General features: G+C 39.3%; 1 protein-coding gene and 1 pseudogene across 1 annotated transcript in view; both read left to right on the forward strand.

Annotated features, from left to right (window-relative positions):
• The window catches only part of LOC128518512 (complement C3-like), a 39,914-nt pseudogene extending 24,007 nt beyond the window's left edge, over nt 1-15,907 (forward strand).
• The window catches only part of LOC128518710 (sialoadhesin-like), a 1,187,000-nt gene that overhangs the window by 439,778 nt on the left and 729,982 nt on the right, over nt 1-17,240 (forward strand). The window lies entirely within an intron of this gene.

Consider the following 17,240-nt stretch of genomic DNA (forward strand, 5'->3'; position numbering starts at 1 on the left):
GAAGAGGGCAGATAACGACATGACATGATTTGAGCAACAATTTTATTTGTAGTAATTTCGTTGTCCGTTTCAGCATAGCATTTGTTTCCTGTTGTTATAACCAAATTCTTTTTTTAAAAAGCCCCATATCCGTGCTCCAGAGGCGCTCTGCTAAAAAACTCCATCTTTAGAGGCAGCTTGGTTATTATTTTTTTTTATTTGGTTTGTTTTACTTAGTCATGATAAACCATTTTACCAGTACACACCATCCTAAAAGGTTTGATCACTGATTAATACACAATCAATATTGGGGAAATAATCAACTTTTCATATCTTTCAACCAATTATCCTATCTGTCCTGCAGATTATGCCATGCCTGGCCAGGTTTTTAAACAGCCTCCTCCTCCTGGTCTTGGTGGTTATTACATTCCAGATAGCATTTCTGGTGGTTATGGTTTTGGTGGACATGCTGGTGGTTCTGTGGGTGAAGCAGGCTTTGGTCCTGTTGGTGTTGGATTTGGTGTGACAGTAACTTCTTCTAGGGTGAATGATGAGTACTACGACAAGTTAGATGATATTTATGTACGCACAAAGTTTTTTGAGTCCTGGCTTTGGACAGATGTCCAACTTCCTGGAGCACCTGGTCCTGATGGGTAAGTGCAATAATATGTGGAAAACATTATTCCGTTAAATACAATTAAAGAGATATTTTACATTGTTTACTAAATATTGTTACTCATATTTAAAATTCATTGTAAAAGCCCTATATATATATATATATATATATATATATATATATATATATATATATATATATATATATATACACACACACACACATACCTTTTCAGATTGACTGTTGCCCCAGTGGAGACTGTTCTCCCCGACAGCATCACCCAGTGGGGCATTTTGGGCATTAGTGTGTCACCTAGTACAGGTAATTATGTTGAAATCTTCAATTTTTTCAATTTCTCCTTCTCTTCCTGTTAAATGCCTTCATATATCAGATTTGTCATTTAACTATGTTGTTTTGATAGTATAAACAAATTTTTGTGCTTCTGAAGGTTTCTGCGTGGCCGAGCCATTCAACGTCCGAGCATGGAAGCCGTTCTTCGTCAACCTGCGTCTTCCTCGCACCGCAGCAAGAAACGAACGTGTTGAGGTTAAGGCCGTGTTACACAACTACTTGAACAAGGACCTAAAGGTAACTTCAGTGCACAGATTGTTTGATATGGTTTATGATATCATCACCACTGGCTGCCGACTGTGTGTGTGTGTGTGTGTGTGTGTGTGTGTGTGTGTGTGTGTGTGTGTGTGTGTGTCTGGATGTGTGGGTTTGTGTGTAGGTTTTGGTGGTGCTGTCAAAGACACAGGATGTGTGCAGTGTGGCATTTACCGAGGATCATAAGCAGGAGGTGTTGGTTCGAGCTCGCTCTTCCATGCTCATTCCCTACACCGTAATCCCGCTTCAAGTAGGAGAGTTCCCCCTGCAGGTCACTGCTGTGTCGAGTAGCTTCTCGGGACGGGATGCAATCCGTAAAACTCTCCGTGTGGTGGTGAGGCTTTGGATGGAATTATTATTTTTTTTCAGAAAGCTTGCTTTGTAAGATAGTATATAAATTGATTAGCTAACAGGAGTATCAGTAATAATTTATAATGCATATACAGAGTGGGTGAAAGGTAAGGCATTAAAATCTGGTAATAAAGTCTATATTTCTAATATAAATTTATTAAAACAAATTGTACTTTTATTTTACTACGTAGGAAAATGAAAGCAAATCTTTAAATTTCAATTTCACGGCCACTTCTTCTCTGAGCCTGTGCTCATCAGCTTTGCGTGACAGTTCATTGTCTCCGGGCGTAGTGTTGCACTTCTCCTTTTTACTGTACGCCACCACCACTGAACAAGAACAATGGAATTCCACACATCATAGCGTGCTGAAATATTCGCTTGCTTTTGAACAGTTAGGCCATCTTTGTTCCTGTTGCGTGTGCTGCCTCTTGTGGCTGATGCCTGTACTATCGATGCGGGAAATATGAATTCCTATTTACTATCGTCTATTTAGAGACTGTTTTCATCATGACTTCAGTGATACTACAAGTTCTATAGCTGTTAAATCTTGCTTAGTTAATTTTCACCCATCCTGTAGTGCATATAGTCAAAAAATGTCATTGTATATTATATCTAACATGCATATTTTTAATAGATGCGTTTGCTACTTTAAATAAAGCTAGCTTATGGCATACATTTGTGTTTTTCAATTCTTGCTTCAGTTGGAAGGTATTCAGAAGATGGACGTGAGGAGTTTTGTGTTGAATCCTGCTGAGAAAGGAGACAGCGGTGAGGACATGTGCTGTTGTTTTCATTTAGTAAGAGTCCCAAAAAGTAATACAGACTTAGTATATGTGCGTTGATGCGTTTGGCCTTCAGATGGAAATCAGCTGATTCGGGTGGAAAGGGCTAAGCTGAGATCAGTGGTGCCCAACTCTGTTCCAGAAACAATTGTCAACGTCAGAGGTAAAATAATAAGTTACTTCGTAGTTTGACTGACTTTATTTAAATTCTAACATTTAATTTCCGTATGTGTTTAGGTAATTTGCTGGCAGACAGCATTGACAACGCCATCAATAAGGACTCACTCGCGGCGTTGATCCGGATGCCCGGAGGCTGTGTGGAGCAGAACCTGGCTAGCATCACACTGCCACTCATAGCTACTCACTATCTGGACCGCAGCTCCCAATGGGAGAATGTGGGAAGACAGCGCAGGGAGGAGGCCATCTCCTACATCAAGACTGGTAACATGGATAGATGAATAGTGTTAGCTTTATAAAACGTGTTATTGGGTGCTAGCTATGCGAGAAGCCGTGTGAGAATTGTTTTGATTCGAGTCAAGTTTATTTTTGAGTCTTTGAGGCAGAAACACTGGCCTCTCAAACCCCTTTGCTTTGGAAAACACATGCAAAATGGCAGGAAAATATTAAAGGAGTTCAAGGTGGAATAGTAATGTTTACAACATTTCTTAATGGCCTAAATAATGTGGATCGTCTGTTCAGAAACATGCTGCCAGAACTTCTTTCAAGCACTCACTGAAAGTAATCTCATGACACTTGAAAACCATAACTGAACCCTGCAGGCCAGTATACCTGGGCAGAAATCCCTGGGACAGGCTCAAAGAGAAAACATTTTCCCAGTGTTGTTTACATAATAATCTATCTTTAATTCTTTCTCAGGCTATGAGAACCAGCTCCACTATCGCAAAACGAATGACTCGTATCCACCCTATAGAAATGAAGGAACCAGCACCTGGTATTTACACAATTTATAATATCAAAATGTGAATTTATCCCTGATCATTTAAAGCAATCATCTCTCATGTTTGTGGTCACAGGATCACAGCGTTCGTGGTGAAGGTGTTCTCCATGGCTCATCCCTTCATCACAGTGGATAAGCAGCACATTTGTGGCCCACTGCTCTACCTGCTCAAACACAAGCAGCTGCCATCTGGAGCGTTCCAGGAGGACAATCCAGTTTACACCACCTCCATGACGGTGAGAGGACAGACTCCAAGAAGATGTAATTTGTATTTAACTAACAAGCTAGTCACTTATTAATCATTATAATACTAACTAATGCTTACTTAAATGTGTCACATGTACAGACATCATACAGCACTCGTGGATGAAATAGGGCGTCAGGGGCCATGCTCAAGAGCCAAACCATGTCTTTAAAGCACTGATCGAATTATATCATTTATTGCAACATTATCAGCATTCAGTAATTCTTGTAATGAAATTAAATAATAAATTGTATTACATCATATATAGCTAATAATTGACATGAATTGAAACAGGCATACAAGGCTTTGGTTGTACTGACTGTGTATGGCTATGTATGAAAAGGACTGGAATTTCCTACATTTTTGTACCCGAGCATAATAAACTGGACTCCATATTAACTTAAAAACATCATCAGTTATATTGAATCTCCAGCCTCAGTATGACTGCAGATCAATTCCTGCTATCATCCACATGATGATGGGTTCCCTGCTGAGTCTGGTTCCTCCTAAGGTTTCTTCCTATTGCCCTTAGAGGAAGTTTTTCCTCACCACTGTCGCCCTCGGCTTGCTCATCAGGGACAATCCGACCATTTTGATTGACAATGACCATATCAAATTTAATTGAATTAAATTGAATTAAATGTGTGAATGTGTTTGGGTAGGGAGGTCTTCAGGGAGCTGAATCAAAGGAGACTCTAACTGCATTTGTACTGATTGCATTGGCTGAAGCTCAGAAAGCCGTTAAATGCACTGAAGAAGAACTGTCCGCAGAGGTAACATTCTCACACACAAACAGAAAGACGTTTGTCGAAATAGTAGAAAGAAGTTTGTCGAAATAGTTAAAAGGTTAAGGCATAAAATAATCTGATCAGCTTTAATGTAATCAGTGATATTATTATTATTTGAGGGTGAAACCCACGTACATGTCTGTCTGTCTCTTTCTGTACGGCAGAACTCTCTGTATAACTTATTAATACAAAGAAATCACATTCTGTAAGGTTGAGTATCTCACGCCATGTTTTCGTTTATTACATCCGGCACATGACTGTCCATAACATCACTTTTACACATCATTTTTATTTGAGCGCATAACACTCTCAGTTTGGGTATTCTGCACGACCTCACCTCAAACTGCTGTGGATACGTTTGCTCTAGTGTTTTATCTCATTGTTTATAGCGTTTTATCTCAAAGCTGCCCTTTACATGACTGCTTTGATTAGCAGCACAGTTTAAGAATATGTGAAACAAACCGGTTTTAAACTTTCCTCAGGAAAAATAAACCTACAATGATCTTTCTATACATCTTTGAAAATTTTAAGTTTTCAAAAGTTTTTTGCTAGCCATGCCATGTTGTGTGCTAGTTTGTGTTTGGTGTGAATTTGAGAGCTTTGTAGGGGCATTATGGCCGTTTCTGTGTCTTTTGCATACTCAGTTTACCGTAAATACTTTCTATAAGCTGTTAAGGTCTTAACGACCATTCCACAGGTGCATGTTAATTAATTGATTATGGTTAATTGAACATGCATGGAAAACATTGTTTAAACCCTTTACAATGAAGATCTGTAAAGTTATTCGGATTTTTACCACATTATTGTTAAAATACAAAGTCCTGAAAAAGGGACGTTTCTTTTTAATGCTGTGTTTATATTTGTCCTAAATAGCGGTGACTGCTGTGAGGTATTCTGGCACAAAATTGCTCATAAAGTTCGTTGTACTCAACATTTTGATTTAATTTATGGTGCAGATTTAACTTCAGGCAGATAGTGAAGGACTGGCAAAATTTCATAAAATTCTGCCTAGCCAGTTTTGCATGATGCTATGACAAAATCGGCTGGACAGACAGAGATTTTCCTGGGATTGGTCTTGGGTTCTCTAATGTTTTAAATGTAAAGATATCATTAAAAGGAGCGAGTTCTGCCCAATGTACAGACAAAGTATGTCCCGGAAACGTGCTTGTATATGAAAACATTTGTAAATCAAAGAAAATTTCTGCCTAAGAAATAATGTAAACTCAGATTATTCGTTTCACAACAATATAATATTTGTATAATACAAAATATGTAGTAAAAATAAAACAAATTAACCTGCACTATACCTTTGAAGAAAAGAAATCTTGATAGATAATTGTTTCCATTAGTGTTGGTGCACACGCTGTGTATGTTTGTGTGTTTGTGCGCGCTCTGTGTACACGCGTGCACAGGTGTTGATTATACCAGTAAGAGACGCGCACTAAGATGGAGCAGGGAAGACGATTACCCACAATTCCGCAATGCAAGAGAGAGAAAAACCATTAGGTCAGTTGTGATCGTGTGATACTCGGTACTCGTAAACCAAGGGTTATTAGTTTATAAATTTATTTAAAATCTGTTCGTTTTGCTGAACACTTGCAAACCGCGTAACTTGCAATCCGATGTTCCACTGTATATAGTTATAATTTAGAAGCATAAACACCGCTTTTATTTTATTGTCCTAATGCTCATGGAGGTTTATTAGAAATTTTTGACTCTACATTATTCTTTGCAGGTGAACTCTTTTAAAGCAGAATACTACCTGAAAAGACGATTTCAACACCTGCGCCGGCCGTATTCTGTCGCAATTGTATGTTATGCTCTGGCTCTGAGCAATCATAACTGCACAAAGAGCGTGTTGATGAAATCAGCATCGCCAGGTGCTTTCACATATGCAGTACTTGCATACATAGACTAGTTGCACAAAATCTACACACTTGCTGTATATTGATTTATATATCTGCAGCATTATATTAGTATATATAAAGAGCTTCATCTGAAACTTTTCTTTGTCTGCCTTTTGATCTCAGATCACACACACTGGCCGGACGCAGACAACGAATTGTTTACACTAGAGGCCACAGGTTATGCACTGCTAGCCCTGCTTAAAGGAGGGCATCTTCAGGAGGCAGTTGCGCCGTTTAAGTGGCTAAATCATCAGCGAAGGATAGGGGGAGGATATGGATCCACACAGGTATCAATTACTAATTGCTTGCATCTTTTTTTTAAGTACAGTTTTTGATGTAAAATGGGGCTGTCTATATACTGTACTGTGAAAAAAATGGTGGCCGGGGGCAGGGAGTTGGTCCATCCCCCACATCCCCCCTCAAATCGAGCCCTAAAATAAAAATGCCAATTTTCAGGAAGCCTGGGGAAATGGTCCTGAGAACTACATTAAAATATGAGAAAGACCGTCCTTTTGGAAGCGAACAATAAAAAGAAATGGGACATTGTATAGATCTAGCAGTACAGGTGGCACTTTCTTAATATGTGGGATGTGAATGATTCTTTCTCGCTTAGTCCACCATAGTGGTACTGCAGGCTCTGTCAGAGTACCTGGTGAAGAAACCCCCGCCAGCTGACAGGAGCCTGAAGGTGACACTCAATGTTCCCGGCAGCTCCGAAACGCACTGGGCCTTCCCCAGACAACTGGCTCATGTAGCACGCTCTTCTAAGGTTGGTACTTTTTAAACTCAGTCTTTCTTTTACTTTCTCACTCACTGTTTTCCCTGCCTTCCTTCCTTTTAGATATAAAGTAATGTTTTACGTTAGATTATTGTAATAACTAACCAAACTTCTTATATTTCCTTTGATCTTTACACTTTCAAACTAATAACTATAAGTTTATATATCATAATATAATATAATAATGTTCTTTCTACGTTTTCCTATGTGACATTTTCTTTCTGTTCATAAAGCGCATTAGCGCTGTACATGTTACATTTTTTTCTGTATCACACAGGTGGCTACCGATAAGGACTTCACAGTGATAGCCTCAGGAAGTAGTCAGGGGATACTGGAGGTATGTTCTACAATAGCCATAACGGCCAATTTCTGCCTGCAATTTTGTTCAATTTTCATTCTTTGTCTCCCTCTGCAGGTGGTGACTGTGTACAATGAGTTGCCGGATGTTCACGAGCAAAGCTCCTGTAATGGTTTTGATTTGAACGTTTCTATTAGCGAGAGCAACGGTAAGTTTTTCCTTGAGTAGTCTTTAACTTGCCTTCTATATGCAGCTTCATTCGACTAGACCACTGCAATACTGGCCTAAATGCATGCTCTCTCTGGTATTCTCTCTGTGTGAGAATAATGATATTGGTCAAAAGTTTGGACACAGATTTATTTTCTACATTCTAGAAAAACAATACTGGATTTCTTTCAAAACCATAAAAATAACACATATGAAATTAGGTAACAACAACAACAACAACAACAACAACAGTCAGTTAGTTGTTATTTTAAGACATGAAAATGAGTCATTCTGTAATAGTTCTTGCAAGAACAGTATTGTCAAGTGCACTTGCAAAACACATCAAGCACCTTGATGAAACTGGGTCTCATGAAAACCATCCCAGGAAAGCAAGATCAAAACCTACCTCTGCTGCAGCGGAGAAGTTCATTTAGAGTTACCAGCCTCAAAGATGCTTTGGATGCTATCAGCATTGGTTTACAAAGTAGAAGGCAATAAAATTCAGCAAAGACCATGCACGTACCTAGAAGGTTTGTCCAAAGTTTTGACTGGTAGTATAATAATTAGGTTACATAAATAGAAACAGATAATGGTATCGAGCATTGATCCGATATGTTCATTTTTTCACGCTCTATTATGACATATTGTATAGCATAATTTAAATTAAATGAAGACCTGGACACAAATTCAGGATTAATGATGTAACTGCATACTATAGAAGTTGAAAATGAGTAGAACGAGAATTTCTCTTAACATTACCTGTGTTACAGAGAAACCTCCAGCTGAAGTAGAAAAGGTGTATAAACTCAGTATTAGTGTAAGGTAAGATATTCACTTTTAAATGGTTTCTAAGTAAGAGTCCTGTGTACTGTATTCATTGGAACATGTTTTATTAGAGCTCTGGCGCAGCGGCAGGTGCGCATGACTGTGTTGGACATCAATTTGCCTACTGGCTTTGAACCAGAAAACTCTGACCTGGAGCTGGTAAGTTTCTGGTGATTCAGTCTGTATGGTTGCAGAATTGCACAAAATGTTGTCTTATTGAGCGATGCCAATGTCAAGTCACCTTCATCAATCAAAAACACAAGGGCACGAGGGCAAAATCAGACATGACAGCAACATCAAAGACACTATAGCGATAGAACCAAATTAAAACACAACAACAAAATCAAGAACACAACATCAAAGAAAATAACAACGACAAAATAATATAACAATAACTGTAATAAACATAACTGTACAATGTTCAGAAACACAACAAGAAAATTAAAACATGATTGTAAATTGAGCTTGTCACCTCTGTGTGTGTTCCTGCAGCTGAGCAACGCTGTGGATCGCTACATTAACAATTTCCAAATTGTCGATAACCTGAGCGATCGAGGATCTCTCATCATTCATCTGTTTAAGGTAACGTGGAGGATTATATGCTGTTCAGGCTTACATCCATCTCATAAAATACTTTATTAATAGTTATCCTAATGTTTGTGTTATGTGTGTTCAGGTGTCAAACAAAGAGCCAGACATTATCTCTTTCAGGCTGAACCAAAAGTTTAAAATCGGCCTCCTGCAACCGTCCACAGTCACTGTATACCAGTATTACAACCCAGGTACGGATAAACATGAATAAATAACAGCTTTATGCATTTAAATTTTTGGGATGTTTGATTTGAAAAAGCCAAAAAAAGTTCAAATGTGAGTGTGTTTCAGATAAACGTTGCAGCAGGTTTTACACTCCACCAGAGGACAAAGAGCAGCTCAGTCAGATCTGCAAAGACAATATTTGTCGCTGCACACAAGGTGAGCAGTCACATGCTAACACACAACGCTATACAGTATACACTATATATGATCGAAGGTTTGTGATCATGCTGTTAAGTTAAATTTAGAAGCGAAAAAAAACACTTATGGTAAACCAGTAAAATAGCATGTCCTAGTGAATACACAGTATCAAGGTTGAGCAAATCCTTTGCTAATTTATGACTAATCATCCAATATAACCAACTCTGTAGGTGACTGTTGTGTACTGAAGACTAGCGCTTACACAGGTTCAGCGAGAAAGAAGGCTGCATGTAGTGGAATCCACCATGGTAACTGTTCCACATTAGCTTCATGCTACAGTACCTGATTTCCATCAAGCAAGAGTTCCAGGTTTAACATAAGGTCTGTGTGTACTGTACCAGTGTTTAAGGTCAGAGTGTTGAGCATCAGTACGAGCCAATATGACAAATATCAGATGGAGATCTTGGAGGTCATCAAAGAAGGTGTGTGTTTCTCCAAATATTGGTCGCAATGTTGGGTAGCATTTTGGTTTGTTTCTTGAAACAGTGTTTGTATGCACACAGGCTCCGAGGTTGGTCTAAAAGAAAAGGATACACGTGTGTTTTTTACTCACGCTGGCTGTAGGACGGGGCTTAATCTGCTCACGGGGCAGGACTACCTCATCATTGGACCATCGTCTGACATTTGGCAAACAGGAAATGACGAGAACGGGTAACATTAAACATTAACATTATTTTTGTACTATTTAACCGCGTAAAACCAAAATATACGCTGCCTGGTCGAAAAAATAAAAGTTACAGCATCTACTATTTCATTGGACCATCTTTTTGTTTTGATTTTGGTCATAAGATCCCTTCAATAAGTTTATGCAATGTCACAACATTTACTTCCCATTGATTTCTTTACATAATCTTGATTAAGACTTGGACTGCTAAGTAAAACCTACTTAAGCACATCCCAAATATTCTCAATGGGGTGCAGAACTCAGTGGTGGCCAGTTCATGTGTAAAAATTTTGCCTCATACTCCTGGAACCACTCTCGATCCCGATGGTGAATGGACAATGTATTAAGTCTTAAACCTTATCTCATTAAGAGTATGGCTTATTTACAATTATTGTTGGAAAAGCCCAGATTATGTAAACTTCAAAGCTTTATTTACTAAACTTCGAATCATGGCAACTTGTAAGGCTAGAAAGGTCAATTGGAACCTTCTGTTTGATTGCACAAGTTCTTAAGGAAGATTTAAGGAAGACTCTTGAGCAGTGGTGCACTGTTCTGCAAAAATGTGTCCTACATGGAAGAGTCTTCAGAAGAAAACCTTTCCTGTGCTACCTTCTTGCAAGACAGCCCATTAGTCTTCCATAATTAGAAGAACGAAAAATGGGTGAAAATCCCTAAAACAAGAATTAAAAAACAATAAGGTGGTAATTTAAAAATAAATAAATAAGTAAATAAAAAGCTGTGATACTTACTGTACCAAAAGGGGTATTATTAATTACTGATCCTGCAGCATGCTCAGGCTTTATGTTGTTGTACTTTTTCTTAGTTTGTTAAGAAATGGCTTTTTACACACGTAACAAGCCATTTCAGATAGGGGAGGAACCTTTTGACCTTGGAGGACTTAAATATGAGGAACTTTCCAACTTACCTTAGACTGAAGAAGCTACTTGCATGAGAAGTAAAATGTTTCTACCTAACTAAGAAGTCATCTAGTTAACATGACTCAACTTCCAGATAAACTCAAGCTTTAACCCAGATAAAACAAATAATATGACAATACTGTATATATATATATATATATATATATATATATATATATACACTCAGCAAAAAAAGAATCGTCATCTGACTTTCAACTGTTTTTGTAAATATTTGTATGAATACTAAAAGAGTCAACACCATAAGACATAAACTAAAAATGTTTCCCAATGTGTCCCTGAATGAAGGGAGGTCCCAAATCAAAAGTACCAGTCAGTATCTGGTGTGGCCACCAGCTGCTTGAAGTACTGCAGTGCATCTCCTCCTCATGGACTGCCTATTGCGGACAGTCTGAGCACTGATGGAGGGATTGTGTGTTCCTGGTGTGACTCGGGCAGTTGTTGTGGCCATCCTGTACCTGTCACGCAGGTGTGATATTCGGATGTACCGATCCTGTGCAGGTGTTGTTACACGTGGTCTTCCACTGCAAGGATGATCAGCCGTCCTTCCTGTCTCCCTGTAGCGCCGTCTTAGGCGTCTCACGGTGCGGACATGGCGATTTATCGCCCTAGCCACATCAGCAGTCCTCATGCCTCCCTGCAGCATGCCTAATGCACGTTCACGCAGATGAGCAGGGACCCTGGGCGTCTTTCTTTGGGTGTTTTTCACAGTCGGTAGACAAGTCTCTTTAGTGTCCTGCGTTTTTAGAACTGTGACCTTAAATGCCTACTTTCTGTAAGCTGTTAAGGTCTTAACGACCATTCCACAGGTGCGTATGAGTATAATTCTAAATAATTATTAAACAGAGGATGTATTTGTCACGATTCGGGTGTCTGTGTCGGCGTGGCATAATTGCAGAGGCACAGGTGCCGATTCCAAAGTTCTTTATTTACTGTTGTATTTAAAGTCAAAACAGAAACATAAGCTCTTCTCCCAGTTTCCAAGTAAACTTTAATATGACAACTCTCTAAGAAAACAACCAACACAACAAACCATAACTATAACAAATGCTTCACACCAAATTCAACTTAAACAGTCTATTTATAATACTGAGCCTAATGAGCCACCTCGGCTCAGGTGCGTGCTCCCTTTACCTGACCGAGGTGCACCATGGGAAATGAAGTTCAAATCAACACAAAAAACACAATAAAGAGTCTTTGGGCGCTTTGGCGCCCTTTAGGGGTTAACCCTTACAGTATTTAATATTGAAATTGAAAGTTACAACAACAGTCAGTTGTTATTTTAAGACACAAAGGTTAGCTGTTCTGGAATAGTTCTTGCGAAAACAGTATTATCAAGTGTATTTGCAAAACTCATCAAGCACCATGATGAAATTGGCTTTCGTCAAGTCAAATCGAGTGGGCTTTTATTGTCATTTCAACAATATACAGTTTAGTACACATTGAAATAAAACATTTTTCCAGGACCAAGGTGCTATGTACAACATAAATTAAAAACATAAATTAACGACAGTTACTTGCTAACTAAGAAACCTGATTAGCTGACTAGCTGAGACAAGACAGATTGCCATTTTTAAATTAACAGAAAACTATCCTATACAAAAGAAACAACATAAAGTGCACGTGCAAATATGCAAACATGAGTGACAAAGTGACAACACGACCTGACAAATTTCAATGCTTTGTGGTATAACAAGTAATAATTATTGAGCAAAAGAGTAATTTAAGGTTGGTATGAAAAATTGTTAGACTGTTGTTGATCAGTGTGTTTGCACATGTGAGTTCATCAGTTCAGTCCCAATTTGTTGAGGTAGTTGAGTTTATCTGAGTAATTGTATGTGTGTGTGTGTGTATGTGTGCGTGTATGTTTATCAGTCCAGTCCCTTTTTGTTGAGGAGACGTAAGACTTGTGGAAAGAAGCTGTCGCACAGTCTGGAAGTAAGGGCCCGAATGCATCGGTACAGGAGGCTGAAGAGTGAGTGAGAGTGGTGTCCGATCAGCCACAATGCTGGTGGCTTTGTGGATGCAGCATGTGGTGTAGATGTCTTCGGCAGAGGATAGAGAGAGCCTGATGATCTTCTCGGCTTTCCTTAATCACTGTAGAGTCTTGCGGTCCGAGATGGCACGATTCCCAAACCGTACAGTGATGCAGCTGCTCAGGATGCCCTCAATAGTCTCTCTATAGAAAGTGGCTCGGTGGTGGAAGCTTTGCCTTCCTTAGCCTTCTCAGGAAAAAAGATGTTTGTTGCTTGTGCAAGGAGCTGGTGTTAAGGGATCAGGTAAGGTTCTCCTCCAGGTGGACACCTAGGAATTTGGTACTGTGGATGATCTCCACAGAGGAGCCATTGATATTTAGTGAATAGTGGTTTTTACATGTCTGCCTAAAAGCAACAACCATTACTTTTGTTTTAGCAACATTCAGAGACAGGTTGTTGTCTTTACACCAGTCCATTAGCCAGTACTTCCTATCTTTATGCTGACTCGTCATTCTTGCTGATGAGACCCACCATGGTCGTGTCATCAGCAAACTTGATAATGTAGTTGAAACTGTGTGTTGCTACACAGTCGTTAGTCAGCAGTCTGAACAGCAGGTGACTGAGCAAACAGCACTGGGGGCCCCCAGGGCCAAGTGTGGTGGTGCTGGAAGTGCAGTTCCTGATCTGCACTGATTGAGGTCTTTTGGTCAGAAAGTCTAGGATCCAGTGGGGACCAGATGGGTGTGTGAGGACCAGATGGAGTGTGGTGGAGATGGCGTCATCCATTGAACAGTTAGGATGATATGAAAACTGACGGCCCGATAGTGTCTGATTGCGGAAGTGAAACCTACAACATTGCACAGTACATTGACTATTATCTTAATCCAATTTCCACTAGACATACCAGTTACCTAAAGGACACATATGACTTCATCACCAAAATTCAAAACAAAACATTCCCGGACAACGCATTCCTGTTCACAATTGACATAATTAGTTTATACACCAACATACATACTAAGTTTGGAAGCGGTAGCAAATTGCTTTAATAAATACCCGGACATTAACAGACCCGACACAGAAATTCTCCAACTGTTGGAAATAAACCTTACTAGAAACGATTTTAATTTTAATTCACAAATGTATTTGCAGGTACAGGGAATGGCAATGGGCAAAAAATTCGCTCCCGCTTACACAAACATTTATATGGCAGAGTGGGAAGAGACACTTTTTCGAAAGTGCCCTTGCTTGCCGGTCATCTATGTACGATATTTGGATGACATCTTTGGGGTCTGGCAACACGACCAGCAACAATTCGATACTTTCATCCAGCTGGCGAACACACACCATGAACACATTAAGATCCAGGCTACCATTCATCCGTCTAGCATTAATTTTCTGGACACTACGGTCTTCACTGCAGTGGATCAAGTAATGGGGGCAGCAGGATCTTGATGTGTCTTATGACGAGCCACTTGAAGCAGTTCATGATGATGAGTGTAAGTGCAACAGAACAGTAATCATTGAGACTGGACACAGAAGACTTCTTGGGCTTGACGGATATGGAAACGAAGAAGCTGCTTATGTTAAAGATGTCGGTAAGAACATCTGCCAGCTGTTCAGCACATTCTCTGAGCACTCTGCCAGGGATATTGTCTGGTCCAGCAGCATTATGTGGGTCGACTCCGTGTAGAGTTTTTTTTTTTTTTTACATTCTGGTCATTGGGAGGAGGGGCAGTCTTCCTCACCGTCACATCGTTCTGCATTTCAAACCAAAGAAGTGTCTGGAAGGGAGCCGTCCCTGCAACAGGCAGGTGATGATGTCCTGTAGTTGGTGATGGCTTGCCATGTGTGCCACTGTTTCCCCTAAAGTTGTTCATAAAGACTTTCCCAGTAAAACAAGACCAAAACCTAGCTCTGCTGCAAAGGAGAAGTTCATTTACTGTAGTTATCATCCTTAAAAATCACCAATTGACAGCACCCCAGATTAGAACCATTATGAAGGCGTTTCAGAGCATAAGTATGAGACACATCTTAATATCAACTGTTCAAATGAGATTATTATATATTTAGGATGGCTTCAGCATTGTTTTACAACGTAGAAAGAAAGAAAAATCAGAAAAGACCATGTAAGTAGGAGGTGTTCAATCTTTTGACTGGTTGTGTGCATCAGGAAATCTAATGTAATTTATTACCTATTAAAGTAAATATTTTTCCCTATTATACTTCCTTTTTTGTATTGTCAGAACTAAGGAGCTTTCATTTTGTGTGGATGTGTGTATGTTGAAGTTGCCATTATTGCCAAAGCATTTGAATGGACAATAAAAGGTGAAGCTTTTTAAATAGGAAATAAAAGGGAACGTTGTCAATATTGTTTCTATTTTGTCGTTTTCAGTTACACTTACACTTTGGGGAAGAACACCTGGGTGGAGCACTGGCCGTCTGGCGCGTGTGACAGATGCACAGAACTGGACAATTTCAGCACAGAGTTACAGAACACTGGCTGCTAGACCTGAGAAACCACAAAAGCACAAACATAGAAATACACATACATCTGTCTTCTACACTACAGTGTCATGTACTGTATAAGCATATATGCGGCATACAAGATTGAGCACTAGCAGAAATGTTTTAGCGAATATACTTTAATATATACTAATTGCTTTACTGATTCTATGTGGCTATAATATTTTTGTTTTAGCAAGTGTACTACAGAAAGTTATTTACAGTATTCTTATCTCACTGTCTTTGCTTTCTGTTAAAAATTCTTATGCTACAAACGTTATAATAAGCTCAAAACATATCAAATCATAAAATATAAAACATTTGCACCTGTTAAAGACCACTTACCACTGTTTAGTACTGGCTTTTAATGTAGATTTCAGATTTAATGTCTAGTTCATATATGTAGCATGTAAAGGCCTTGGAACTCATATGTACATGATCATATGGTAAATAAAGATTTATTATTGACAGTCATTCATTTCTGTTTTGCTTAGTTTTACTGTTCCAAATGACATTGGGGATGTTTCAGTTTGAGAGCATGACTCTTTGCCCAATGTGGTAGGTCGGTGCTGATCTGCTTGTTGTTTAAAGCTGGAGATGTACCAAATGAAGCTTCTCTCTCGCCTTTAGCCATGTCCTCTTACAATGGCGAACAATGGCTTGGGCTGGTGAAACTGCGACTTCCTCCTCCTGACAGGGAAAAAGATAAAGAAGGAGTTATGGACATAATTGATCCATGATAGAATTTGACTTCATGAGTATGGGTTTTAAGAGGCCATACACTGAATGGCCATCTTGAGGTCCTGGTTGGCTGTATTGTATGAACACAGTACTTGTCAGGCCTGACAAACTTACAGATGGCAGACCAAAATTAAGCAGAGAATCAGAGACGATTTCTACTAGGATGCCATAAAGGCGAAACAAGTACGAGCAGCTCAGCTGTTTCTTTGGCTGATGGGAATTCAGGCAGGTTCACAAAGTAAACAACTTTTGACCAGTGATCAGCCATGGTAATAGTACAAGTGCTGCTACCTGAGTCTGGTAATTAAACCAGCAGATAAGGGCTCAGCCATTGTCATACCGGACAAACAACAGTATCTAACAGAAGCACACAGACAGTTGAATAATACCAATCATTATGTTTCATTACCCCACTCTTTACAGCTAGAAACACAGATTAAGTTTAAAACCATTCTGCAAAACTTAAAACAGTCAGGTTTTATTAATAATAAACAATTTAATTTCTTGATGGGCCCGAATCCACCTAGACCTCGAAAATTTTATCTTTTGCCCAAGATCCATAAGGATCCGGAGACGTGGACGGTCCCCTCCCAGGTCCCCCAGGGACACCCGATAGTGTCTGATTGCGGAAGTGAAACCTACAACATTGCACAATACATTGACTATTATCTTAATCCAATTTCCACTAGACATACCAGTTACCTAAGGGACACATATGACTTCATCACCAAAATTCAAAACAAAACATTCCCGGACAACGCATTCCTGTTCACAATTGACATAATTAGTTTATACACCAACATACATACTAAGACAGGTTTGCAAGCGGTAGCGAATTGCTTTAATAAATACCCGGACATTAACAGACCCAACACAGAAATTCTCCAACTGTTGAAAATAAACCTTACTAGAAATGATTTTAATTTTAATTCACAAATGTATTTGCAGGTACAGGGAACGGCAATGGGCAAAAAATTCGCTCTCGCTTACGCAAACATTTATATGGCAGAGTGGGAAGAGACACTTTTTCAAAAGTGCCCTTGCTTGCCGGTCATCTATGTACGAT

The sequence above is a fragment of the Clarias gariepinus genome, chromosome 3 (assembly GCF_024256425.1).
Source record: "Clarias gariepinus isolate MV-2021 ecotype Netherlands chromosome 3, CGAR_prim_01v2, whole genome shotgun sequence".
In the NCBI taxonomy this organism is placed as follows: domain Eukaryota; kingdom Metazoa; phylum Chordata; class Actinopteri; order Siluriformes; family Clariidae; genus Clarias; species Clarias gariepinus.